Genomic DNA, 12,964 nt, shown 5'->3' with positions numbered 1-12,964 from the left:
TACTTCATGAACGATGTCCTTCGTGAACTCATTGACGTTTTTGTTGTCGTATATATCGATGATATTCTAGTATACTCCTCTTCAGAATCTGACCATGTGAAGCACGTCCGAGCAGTCCTTGAGAAATTGCGCCAGCACAAACTATATGCAAAACTGGAAATATGCGTTTTTCATGCCACAGAAGTTGAATTCCTTGGGTTTATCCTGACCCCAAAGGGAGTCCGAATGGACTCACGAAAGGTGGACGCTATCCTAAGTGGCCATCACCAAGTTCAGTTAAAGGAGTACAAAGTATGCTCGGCTTTGCCAATTTCTTCCGCAGATTCATCCCGGATTTTTCACATGTTGTACATCCCATCACACCACTCTTGCAAAAAAATAAACGCTTTATGTGGACTGAAGAAGCTGAAAATGCCTTCCAAGAGCTGAAAGCGAAATTCACATCTGCACCTGTATTAAAGCACCCGTGCCCTGAACTTCCATACATAGTGGAAACTGATGCATCCAGTCTAGCCATGGGAGCTGTCCTGTCTCAAAAGGACCCTGAAACTGGCCAGCTTCACCCAGTAGCGTTTTGGTCCAGAAAGTTCTCGGCACCTGAGTTAAACTATGCGGTTACCGATAAGGAGTTATTAGCCATTAAATCCACCTTCAAGGCTTGGCAGCACTATCTTCTCCGTGCCAGGCATACCATTACTGTGATCACCGATCACCGGAACTTACAGTATTTAAAGACAGCCAAGGCCCAATCGTCACGTCAACTCCGATGGGCATTGTTCTTTGTCGAGTTCGATTTCGTGATAACCTATCGACCAGGTAGTAAGAATGGTAAAGCAGACGCCTTATCCTGAATAGGAATGGAAGAGGCAGAAGTGAACCCTGAACCAGTACCTCTAATTCCCGAACAAAGGATTCTTGGCTACTCTACAGACTCTAGAGGACATTGAGGTAAAGATCCAGCAACTCTTTTATTCTACAGCCTTGCAGGACTGGTTAAAGAAAGGCCCGGACTACTCTGTCACCAATGATCTGCCTTATTACCAAGGACGGCTATTTCTGCCACACAAGGAACTACAAGAGCCAGTCATTTCCCGTTATCATGATACCTTAATGGAGGGGCACCCAGGTATTGCAAAAACTGAAGCTAAAATTAAAAGACAATTCTGGTGGCCCACCTGGCGAAAGGATATTAAATAATTTGTGATGTCTTGTGGCATTTGCGCCCAAAACAAAAGTCAAAAGAAAAAACCAGCCAGACTCTTACAACCTTAAGACATTCCGCCTACACCATGGCACACCTTATCGTTAGACTTTATTACTGATCTACCCCCATGCAATGGATTTAACACCATTCTAGTTATTGTGGATCTTTTTTTTTTTTCCAAGATGGCCCACTTTATTCCTTTAAAGGGATTACCTTCTGCTTCAATCCTGGCCAAGGAGTTCCTCGAAAACATTGTTCATATACACGTATTTCCGTCCGTATTGGTCTCTGACCGGGGCAGTCAATTCATTCCACATTTTTGGAAAAAATGCTGTCAATTGGCGCAAATCGATGTGAGGTTATCGACCAGTCACCACCCCCAGACCGATGGTCAAATGGAGAGGACCAACCAGGCTCTCGAACAATACCTGCGTTGTATGTTACATCAGATGGAGAGTAATTGGAAAGACATTCTTTGGATCGCCGAATATGCATACAGTAATTCAGTACACTCTGGAACTGGACAAAGCCCCTTTTATACCTTTTATGGGCACCATCCTCGAACCTCAGACCTTGACTCACCCCAACACTTAGAAATGCCCGCAGTGGACCATCTGCACGCTACGATTACACAAGCCTTTAAGGAAGCAACTACACATTTAAAACAGGCGAAAGAAAAATACAAGAAAGATGCTGATCGGCATAGAAGTGATTCTCCACAATACCAAATAGGGGACCAAGTATGGTTTGCCACAAAACATATACCTCTAAAGGGAACACGGACCTTTAACCCCAGATATTTGAGACCTTACTCTATTAAGGCCATTATAAACCTGGTGGCTGTCAAGTTGGACTTACCTGCTAATATGCGAATTCATCCCGTCTTTCATGTGTCACTTTTGAAGCCAGTACAACCAGGGACAAGAATAACCAAGCCACCAGACCCCATCCGTGTAGACGGAGAACCGGAATTTGAAGTTAAGAACATCCTGGACTCCAAGCTGATAAAGTCAAAACCTTTTTTATTTAATCGACTGGAAAGGTTACGGACCACAGGAAAGGTCATGGGAACCTAGCGACCATGTTCATGCACCCCGATTGATGAAAAAACTCCACTGAAATTTCCCAGACAAACCGAAACCACAGGGAAGAACGACTTTCGGAGGGGCATTGGGGGGGAGTGCTGTCATGATGCCTACCCCCGGGGACCCAGACCAAGTCCAGCAACCCCGGAAGCAGGCATCAAGTTACTCCAAGCAAGCCCAACAACCCCCGCTAGGGGCTATTTGGGTGCAGTGCTGGTGCCTATGGCGCAAGGCTCATATGGAGAGTCAGTCCTGGCGCCATAGGCGCCAGGCTCATAGATTAAAACTTACCTGATGCAGACCATGCTGCAAACTTACCTGATGCAGACCATGCTGCAAGAGCTACAAGCCAAACGAGGCTTGGAAGGGACTATTTTACCTAGGGACTATTTTTTACTCGGGTGGGGCTGGGGAGGAATACTTACCTGGGACTACTTTGGAGGCTATTTAAACCACGCCCGAAGAGCAGCACACGCTTTGCGTTATTCTGCATCCAGCAGCGTATACGCTCACCGTGCCTGCAAGTCTGCATCCAGTCTTCTGCCATGCCCGCCTCGAGTTTGGAGCTGCTAGAAAAAGGGAGAAAGAAGGAGAAAAGCTTAGAACAAGAGCAATACCTTTAATCCTTACCTGAATTCCCGATCCATCGCACCTTCGAGCTGGAAGAAAGAAGTTATTTTATGCGCGCCGCCTCGCCTGCTGCAGCGCCGCACTGAACCCACCGGCCTTCGCAGCATCTTCACATTTCACTGCATCCTCCTGCATGTTCCCGCCTCACTCCGGCACCTAAGGAGAAGACAAGAACAGCAAGGTGAGCCAAGGGAATACACAGAGGAATAACCCCCATAGACTTACCTGATTTTACCACCGGGGGTACTATTCTTCTTCACGGGTCGGCGCAGCTTCCACTGCATCCTAGCCGAATCCCGGCCCCTAAGGGGAAACAAAAGGAAAGCAAGGTGAAACAAGGGACTAAGAAGGGGAACCCTCCTCACCACAAAAGACTTACCTGATTTTACCGCCAGAGGCATTATTCCCCGAGACTTCATTCTTTCTTTCAGCGCCTGAATAAGGGAGAAAGCAACAGGTTACATATGGACATTATTTTATCGAACTGTGTTGGATAATACAAATCCTTACCAGAACATTACCAGTTGCCACGAGGAACTCTTCAGTAGGGTCAAGCTGCAACCTGCAAGGAATCGGACAAGAGTGAAAGTCAGGCATTTGAACTCTTATGAACTACATACTTACAGCGTCTTGCCGGGAATATCGGAGTCAATATTGTCCTGGAACTCACCAATTCCTTCGAGCCAGTGAAGCAACTGGTTATCTACGCACCCCTGCGCTCAATGCAGGATGGATAGCTCATCTTTTCAAATCATCAGGTGAGACTATAAGAGGGGACATCCAAGGTGATCAGTGGGGAGAACAGCGGGGTGGGGGGATTTACGCTGAGCTCCACAGGTGGTTAATCCCCTTTCTCCATTTGCAGAAGAATATTCTTACGGGCCAAGCAAACGAAGCTAGGTGGGCCAGTCCAGTCCGTCATCTCGGCCCTACGCGTCACATTGGTGGAGACCGCAGCAGTCCAGTCCAGATCGACGCCTCTGTGAATAAAGAAGCATAGAAAAATAGATAAATCTCTACTACAGTACATCCTATGTAACCACTAAACGCTCTGGGGTAAACAAAATTCAATGCCAGTTACCTGACAGCCACTGGTTCGTGTCAACTGACAAAATGATAAATGCTTGAAGCACTGTAAAACACTGCCACTTAAATATGACGTCTGATGTCACATGTGTGGGACTACTATAAAGATGGAAGAAATACTAATAATGCATTTTTTGGTACAGAACAAGTGACTTATGGTGCTGAAGAGGATCAGTTTGCTGGAGAGGAGAGAAGATTTTTGGGCAAGTGTAAGACCTGGACTCATTATGAATTTGGCAGACCAGGAAAAAAGTGGCAGTAACAGAATTACAGACACATATCCTGCTCTGCCATACTACGAGCTTGGCCCTGGAGTGGGGGATTTTCCTCCAAAATTATGCTGGAGGTATATCCTCCCACATTCTGCCAAAAAATGAGCAAAATTGGTGGAATTACCACCGGCAGAATTACAGCTGCAGTAATTCCGCCAGAATCTCCCATGGAGCCCTTTGGACTCCAAATTAATGGGGACTAACACCACCACCACTACTTTTAATCCGCCGGTACATCTGCTGGACCTAGTGGCGGTTATAGTAATTCCGTTGGGTGGTATTCCGGCAGATTGACCATGGGAATACTACCAAACTTGTGATGAAGCCCAGAGTTTTACACCCAGAGAGGAGAGGGCACCCAATTACCCTTCTCAAATGTTTTTTCTGTCTTGTCCATAGGTGGACTGGAGCATGAAGCGAAGAAAGGTAATGTCAGAGGGCTCTCATATTTAAGTGAGCAATTAAGAAGTTGTTGATGTAATTGTTTTGCAATGAATACAAATTGAGAAGCAGTACTGGCAGAACTTAGGGGAATGCTTGCTATGTTGAGATCAGAATGCTAAATATAAATTGACGGAAACATTTTCAGAGGTGGCAGACCCATGTGAGGGCACTTGTATTCAAGATATCTGTAACTGGGATGAGGAGGGCATTAGATGGACAATGGGCCTCATTACGACCCTGGCGGTAGCCGTGCCCTTATTAAGGGCACGGCTGCAGCCGTAAATTATTTTTTACCGGGTCCCAGAAAAGGGCAATAACCGGGTCATTCTGACCTTGGCGGACCCGGTAATTGCCCTTTTCTGCGACCCGGTAAAAATCAATCCCCATTCCCATTTCAGCCCCATAGGGCTCTGTGGGAATGGGGATGATGCTAACAACGGGCCCGTTAATGACGGGCCCGTTGTTAGCATCCTGGCCTGCTAGCGGGTCCCGCTTTTCACGTCTGGTCTGACCAGGCGTGAAAAGCGGGACCCGCTAGCAGGCCTTGTGCTAGGGCAGCCTGTAATGAACGGTGACAGTTCCGTACCGGCACTGTTCATTACGGGAGCGCCAGGGTCCTAATGAGGCCCTATATCCAAATTCAATCCATCGAGAGCTTCTGGCCCCGATGGTATTCCTTTGTTGTTATTGAAGAATGACCCTATACTGTGGGCCTCCATTTTGAAAATCAAGGTTAATCACATATTCATGTCCAATTGTATTCCAGTGTCATGGGCGCAATCCCATATAATTCCCATTTTAACAAAAAGGGGAACCCCGAGATGCAGCAAATTCTAGGCCCATAGCTCTCACCGATGCATCCTAGAAGATTTTTGCCCTGTTTGTCCTCAGGGAACTCGAAACTACAGTACAAATCCCAATAACATCGCATAATAGGGAGAAGGAGCTGGCAGCAGTTGACTGACAGATTTCTCCCACTGAGGTAATGCTCCGAATGTTTCATATTTAAACTCTCATCACTGGTTCATGTGACATCACAAATTATGAATGTAAACCAAAAAAGGGTGGCCATATAGGTGAATTATTGGACTGGGTACATGTGAATTTCTTTAGTACGGTCAAAGGGCATAAAACAAATGATTCTGTTATACAGTGGTTAACTTTTAGAGTTCCAATGCATTATACAGTTTATCTTTTCAGTACTGATACATTTTGGTAATCCCGTTCACATTGCGCTGCAGCCCTTGTGCCAGTCCTCACCTTTCTTCAGTGTTTCTTCAGGTCGCTATGGAAAGGGAGATGGGACTAAGCGTGATCCCTTCTCCCTTTTAAATGGCGGCCATATTTTTGTTTACCTTTTTTTTTACATTTGAGTCAACGGCCACCATAGAAATGGCTTCTCCCATTTCATGGTGGCCATTTTCTTTGTTTCCTACAGCTGCCACGGAAAGGGAGAACGGACTACGTTTTCCTGACAGCGGCGACCAGTTTTATTTTTTTTCAGCTGTGAAACGCAAAGCATGTCGCAATCGAAAAAACCACCATTAGGATCCTGGTCTAATGGGCCGGGGTACTAATGGCAATAAACCCTTCGCCGGCGGTCACTTACCTCATCAGGCAATGCCCCTAGTGCCTTCGTTAAGGCTCTCGCAGTGGCTATTGTCCTTGGATGCATTACCTGACGCGGTAATGGCCCGCCGCCTCGGGGCTTATTGCCTAAATATAGCACCCAATACAGTGAAGGGGTATGTTATGTTTGTGGTTCCTTTTACCATATTTCCTCAAGGATAAAAGTGGCAGACAGTTAGCTTCTCTTTTAACCAATTATGGTCTGGGTACATGATTGTAAGGACTTTGTATGATCTCAAGTGGCCGGACTAGTGTGTCCTGGGAAGTAAGGAATAATATGTTAAGTACTTCAGACCATGAAAACTCTCATGGGGAGAAAGTCAGGAAGTTAGATTGGCTGAAGATGTAACTACAAAGAGACTACCTTGCCCACTTCGCTGAAGGAGAAAAGCCAGACCCTAAGCCTAGGAAGGGCATTCTTAAAACTCTGTATAGTCAGGGGAAGGAGGGGAATTCCCCAGACTCCCTGGTAGGAGGGATGAGGAAACTGGGTTCTATCCTGGGCCTGAAAGGAACTCCAGGGAGAGTGACCCTGAGAGTTCACTTCGGTCCAGGCAAGAGGAGTCCAGACCCAGTGGTTCTGGGAGATATTCCCAGTCTCATAGAGATAGGGAGCGCCTAGAAGACAGGGAAGGGAGTACCACTAGCAGCTCTGAGTCAGAAGGTGAATGGACTCAGGTGCAGAGGAAGAAAAAGACAGCGAAGCAGAGTAAGGGTTTTGTGAAAGACCCAATAAGACAAAACAAGGCCATAAAGAGATTCCTGACTCCATACCACAAGAATGCCAAGTACTCGTATGGGAGCACCTGGAACTTTATGAGCTGATGATGACATCATTCCAGATCAGGAATGATGTGAATTGTATAGCATTTGCTAAATGGACGTTTTCACCTGAGTACTCCAGTTTCTTTGCAGGAATGGAGGACCAGGATCATCATAAATGGTCCATTTATAAGGCAGCCATACTGAAACATTTTTCCACCCATTGGAACCCATAAGGCTGCATATAACTTGCAGTGTGGGGAAGATCAGGTGCCAAGGGAGTTAGTGTAGGAGTTAAAGCTGGCGTTTGCTCAGACTTCCTGGCGGGTGAACACCAATAGTAGGGAGTTCATAACTACATATAATCTAATGTGTGGAGATTCCACAACTTTGACTGTAGCAACAGCAAAATTCCTGGAAAGCCTGAAGTTGGAAGAAATAATAATTGGAAACAATTAGAAAAACTGCCAACTTTCAAGAAGTAAAGTACATAACAGAAGACTATCGGAAGATATAAACAAACAAATAATCAAAGGGAACTTGCTTGGAAGTGACGGAAAGACCTTGTAAAAATTGTAATACAATTAAACACAAGTAAAAAAAAAAATAAATAACTACATATTTCTGTGCTTTCCCCAAATACATAATGACTCAGTTGGTCTGTGACTTTCATGAGCATAACACCCTGGATTGGGTGATTGAACAAGCTACCAGCATGTATGAGGTCCAAAAGCCTGCTGAGAGTAAAAATACAACCAAAACCCCCAATCCATCTAACACCCCTGCTGCTGCAAAGGTGACAGAGGTAAAAACTACCCCTCCATTGGATCTGGAGATTGGGGGCCTAACGTAACCCTCCTGCCAACAAGCAAAATGGAAAGCTGAAGGGACCACCCAACCCGGCCCAATCGAATGGTAGTTAGGCAGGGGTCCAGAACAATGATCCCTCTGACCGTGCCACCTATATAAATCCTAGGTACAAGGGTACCAAACAAATCCTGGGGTATGTTCTCTCCCCTGCCCCAAGGGGGGACTAAACAGGTAAGTACTGCCCCGGTGAACTTCTCTCCAAACTTCCCTCGGGAGAGAAGTATCAATCCACATCCCAATCTGAACGTTTCCCCACGATATATCCCCCACATCAGAACTTCCAAAACAATCCTCCTTTCTCTCCCCAGTTCCAGGACAATAGATCCCTGAACTTGGGAGAAGGGAGATTCAGGATGGAAAATTATGGGGGGAATTTCCAGTTACTGAGCTACTTTGGGAGAAGGGACAGTTACCCCTTTCAGGAGCATCACAGGTAGGACTTGAGACCTCCCTACCACCCAGACAAGGTTTTGCAACTGGAGCGACAGGTCCAGCAACTGACCAATGATCTGCGGCGCATGCTGAGAGCTCAGTCCCACTCTCAACCTAACCCTGCTTCCCAGAATTCCTCTAACACCCAGGTCTGATGCCCCAGTGGGGACATGACAGGAGGAAAGCTCTGACAAACCACAGGTTCCTGAGGAGGGGGCCCACGTGGAGGGGGATGCCAAGCCCTTGAGGAAGCTTCTTTCTCACCCAAACAGAACCCCTAAAAACCTCTCAGCCTGAAAGAGTCTCTTCTACCCCCAACATTTTAGAACCCAAAGAGCAAAGGGTAAGTATGAGAGGCCAAAGAAGAACCCAGTTTGCGGAGGAAATCTGCATTATCCCCTTTGAAAGAGAAGAATCCCTGGAAGATTCATGTAAGCAGAGGTTCTCTTTCAAAAGCAGGGGGACATCCCAAAAAGAAATGGGTCCCAAAGTACCCTCAGTGGGACAGGGTAAGTATGTGTAACGCTCACCTGGTATCCACGTGGACATCACTCAGCCTGTTCTGACCTCTTACGACCTCGAAACATTCCCTGGAGGCTATTCGACTGGAGACTGGGCCTGAAACACAGGTTTGGGAGAGTTTAACTCCCTATTGTCTCTGTGTGCTTGAACCCCTTCTTCCCCGGGGTCCAACCCTTCCCTTTGATCCGCAGCTCACCTTGTTCTCTTGGATAGTGTGCTCTCCATCCTGCTTTCAGCGCAGGGGCGCGTTGATTGATGCGGGCTCGTTGCTGCCTAGTTACTTCACTGGCAAGAGTCCGACAGGTAAGTATAATGAGTCTTTTGAACAGTTCTCTAAATTCGTTCCTTCCCTTCCTTAGATGATGGCCGGCGTCCGGGGATGGCGGCGTGCTGCTGAGATGAGTAGCGCTGAAGGTGAGTGAGAACGCGATGCACGATGCACCCCTTTCGTATTTGTATTGAACTGAGTTCTTTTCCTGTGTCTTTTAGGTGCCGCAACGTTTTCAGCGTGGATGCCGGTTATGAAGAACAAATGCGGTGAGTAAGCGCGGTATGCAGTGCCTCTAGATGTTTCCACGCTAACCCGGAGTGTCTTTTCCCTCTTGCAGATGGATGAGAAGTTCCGGAGACAGAGTTCCCCCAGAGCGGCTGGGATTCAGGTAAGCGTTTGAAGCTCGTACAGTATTTAAAAATAAGCGAAGATTTGCAGAATGCTTACTAATACCTTTTTTCTGTTCTTTTCCCTTTTCCTTAGGAAGCGGCGTGCCGGGATGGGAATGACACCACCGAAGATGCCCGCAGAACAGAAGGAGCGATGAATGATGGGCAGAAGCGCAGCAAGGTAAGGCTGTTCCTAACAGTGTTCTTGCAGGAGCTGAGCGCAGAAGAAAGATGCAGACCGATCCGAACACGGTGAGCGTCACGCTGCAGGTGCAGAAAACACAAAGCATGTTTCTCAGCCTGGGCGTGGCTTAAATAGTCTCTGGGTATCCCAGGTGTCTTTGGGCTGAACCACACCCAAAAGACTAGACTGCACATGCAGTTCTGGGAGACCGAAATATGTGGGGGCATCCATCATGTCCCCATTAATGCACTACAAGTCCAATCCCCAATGTTATCCTATGGGAGTGAGTGAGTTTGGTGCCACAAGCGCCAAGTCTGACTCCAAGTGGGTCTATGGAGGGATGGAGAGGCCCTTGAGGGCCATGTAGGTGATTGTGGCCTGGCTCCAGCCTGATATCTTGGAGGGCTGGGGACATGAGGGGCAGGAATCATGACAGCACTCCCCCCAAAGCCCCTCTCAAGGTGGCTCTTCTGTCTGGTCCTGGTTTGGTTGGATGGTTTTGATGAAATCCTCTAAGCAATCGAGGTGCATGGATGTACTCACAAGGCTCCCATGTCCTGTCTTGTGGACCATACCCCTTCCAGTCTACTAAGTAGTATAATTTGGATCTGACGTACTTTGAATCTAGGATGTCCTTGACTTCGAATTCTGGCTCCCCGGCGACTACTACTGGCTGCGGTGGCGTTGCTAACTGGGTCCCAGGTTGAACAGGTTTAAGGAGAGACACGTGGAACACGGGATGAATCTGCATGTTTGACGGCAAAGCTAATCTGACCGCCACAGGATTTATCACAGAGTTGACGGTGAATGGACCCAGGTATCTTGGACAGAAAGTTTGGATTCCTTTAATGGACACTTTGTTTAGACGCCAGCCAGACTTTGTCTCCCACTTGGTAGTTGGGGGCCTTTGCTCGGTGTTGATCAGCAAACTTCTTTTGGCGATTCTTAGCTTGAAGTAGGTGTTCAGCGGCCCTTTTAAAGGTTTGAGAAATGGTCGTGTGCAAGGTTTTGACTGCTGGCATTTCCAGGGTTGTAGGAACGTCCAACTCAGAAGTACATGGGTGCCTGCCATACATGGTATAAAAGGGTGTCTGCCCAGTGCTGGTGTGTAGGGAATTATAAGCATATTCAGCTATCCATAATAGGTCGAACCAGCTTCCTTCAGCTTGGTGTAACATGTAACGCAGATACTGCTCGAGCGTCTGATTTGTCCTCTCAGTTTGACCATCCGTTTGGGGATGGTGACTGGTGGATAGCCGGATGTCGATCTGGGCCATACAGCAGCATTTTCTCCAGAAGTTAGATACGAATGGAGTACATCGGTCTGAGACCAAAACTGAAGGAAACCCATGGAGCCGTACGATGCCTTCAAGAAATACCTTTGCCAGAGTGGAAGCATTTGGGAGTCCCTTAAGAGGAATGTAATGTGCCATTTTTTAAAATAGGTCCACGACCACAAGAATAGTGTTAAACCCTTGACTGGGTGGTATGTCAGTGATAAAATCGAGGGACAACGTGTGCCAGGGTGCTGGTGGGATTTCCAATGGTTGTAATAGCCCAGCCGGTTTCTGCTTGGATGACTTGTTTTGATCACACACTCCACAAGATAGGATGAATTGGATAATGTCTTTACGCCACGTGGGCCACCAATAATTTTGTTTTACCTTCGCTAGGGTTTTAGCGATTCCGGGGTGGCCCTCGATCAAGGAATCATGATAACCGGACATGACTTGTCTCGTAGTTCTTGGTTTGGTAAGAATAAACGATTCCTGAATAGGGCAACTGATCTTTTATCATGTAATGTTCTCCTTGTGCACTCCACGCTTGTAATTGCTCCAGACTCATCAGGTTGTGTATTTCTTCATGTAATTCTTTCTGAGTTATGGTTGCTGTGATTCCTAGGAGTTTGTCACTCGGGATGATTGCTATTGGGTCAGGGGTCTGATACCCTTGCTCTTCCACCCCCATACGGGAAAGGGCATCGGCCTTCCAGTTTTTCACCCCTGGTTGAAATGTAATCACGTAGTCATATTCAGCAAAAAAAAGAGCCCAACGTAGTTGTCGTGAGGATTGGGCCTTTGCCGTTTTTAGGTACTGGAGGTTCCGGTGGTCAGTTATTACGGTGATTGTGTGTCTGGCGCCCAAGAGGTAGTGCCACCATGCCTTAAAGGCTGACTTAATGGGCAGGAGTTTTTTGTCTGTGATAGCGTAATTGAGTTCAGGGGGTGTGAATTTACGCGACCAGAAGGCAACAGGGTGTAACTGGCCCGTTTCGGGGTCCTTTTGTGAGAGGACGGCTCCCATAGCCATGCTTGAGGCATCTGTTTCCAGCAGGTATGGGAGATCAGGGCGAGGGTGTCGTAAGATTGGGGCAGATGTGAATCTTGCTTTGAGTTCCTGGAAAGCCTCCTCGGCTTCTGTTGTCCACTGGAACTTTTTGTTGCTTTTCCTTAGTAATGACGTCATGGGATGCACGATTTGCGAAATCCTGGGATGAACCGGCGGTAGAAGTTTGCAAAACCCAGCATACTTTGAACCCCCTTAAATGAATTTGGCGACGGCCAGTTCAGGATAGCATCTACCTTGTGTACATCCATTCAGATTCCATTCAGGCTGAGAATAAAGCCCAGGAATTCCACCACAGAGACGTGGAATGAGCACTTTTCGAGCTTGGCGTAGAGCTGGTGTTGACAGAGTTTCTCCAATACGGATCGGACGTGTTTAAAGTGGTCCTGGTTTGATGCAGAATATACTAGGATATCATCGATGTACACTAGAGCACAGACATCAATCAATTCCTGTAGGACATCGTTCATGAAGTATTGAAATGCAGCAGGCGCGTTGCAAAGGCCAAAGGGCATTACTTGATATTCGTACAAGCCGTATTTGGTGCGAAAAGCGGTTTTCCATTTGTCCCCCTGTTTTACGCTATCAAGGTGATATGCCCCCCTCAGGTCTAGTTTTGTGTAGATTTGGGCATCTTTGACTTGATCAAGCAATTCAGGGATCAGTGGCAGGGGGTCGCGGTTTTTTACGGTAATCTGGTTCAGTGCACGATAGTCGATGCACGTTCTCAAGTCCCCCTCCTTTTTCGGTACAAAGAATAGAGGACTGGCTGCTGGAGACTTTGAGGGACGGATGAACCCGTTGGCCAGGTATTGGTCAAGATAAGCCTTCAGGTGCT

The sequence above is a fragment of the Ambystoma mexicanum genome, chromosome 13 (genome assembly GCF_040938575.1).
Source record: "Ambystoma mexicanum isolate Mex_15411 chromosome 13, UKY_AmexF1_1, whole genome shotgun sequence".
In the NCBI taxonomy this organism is placed as follows: Eukaryota; Metazoa; Chordata; class Amphibia; order Caudata; family Ambystomatidae; genus Ambystoma; species Ambystoma mexicanum.
This window is presented reverse-complemented; position numbering follows the sequence as displayed.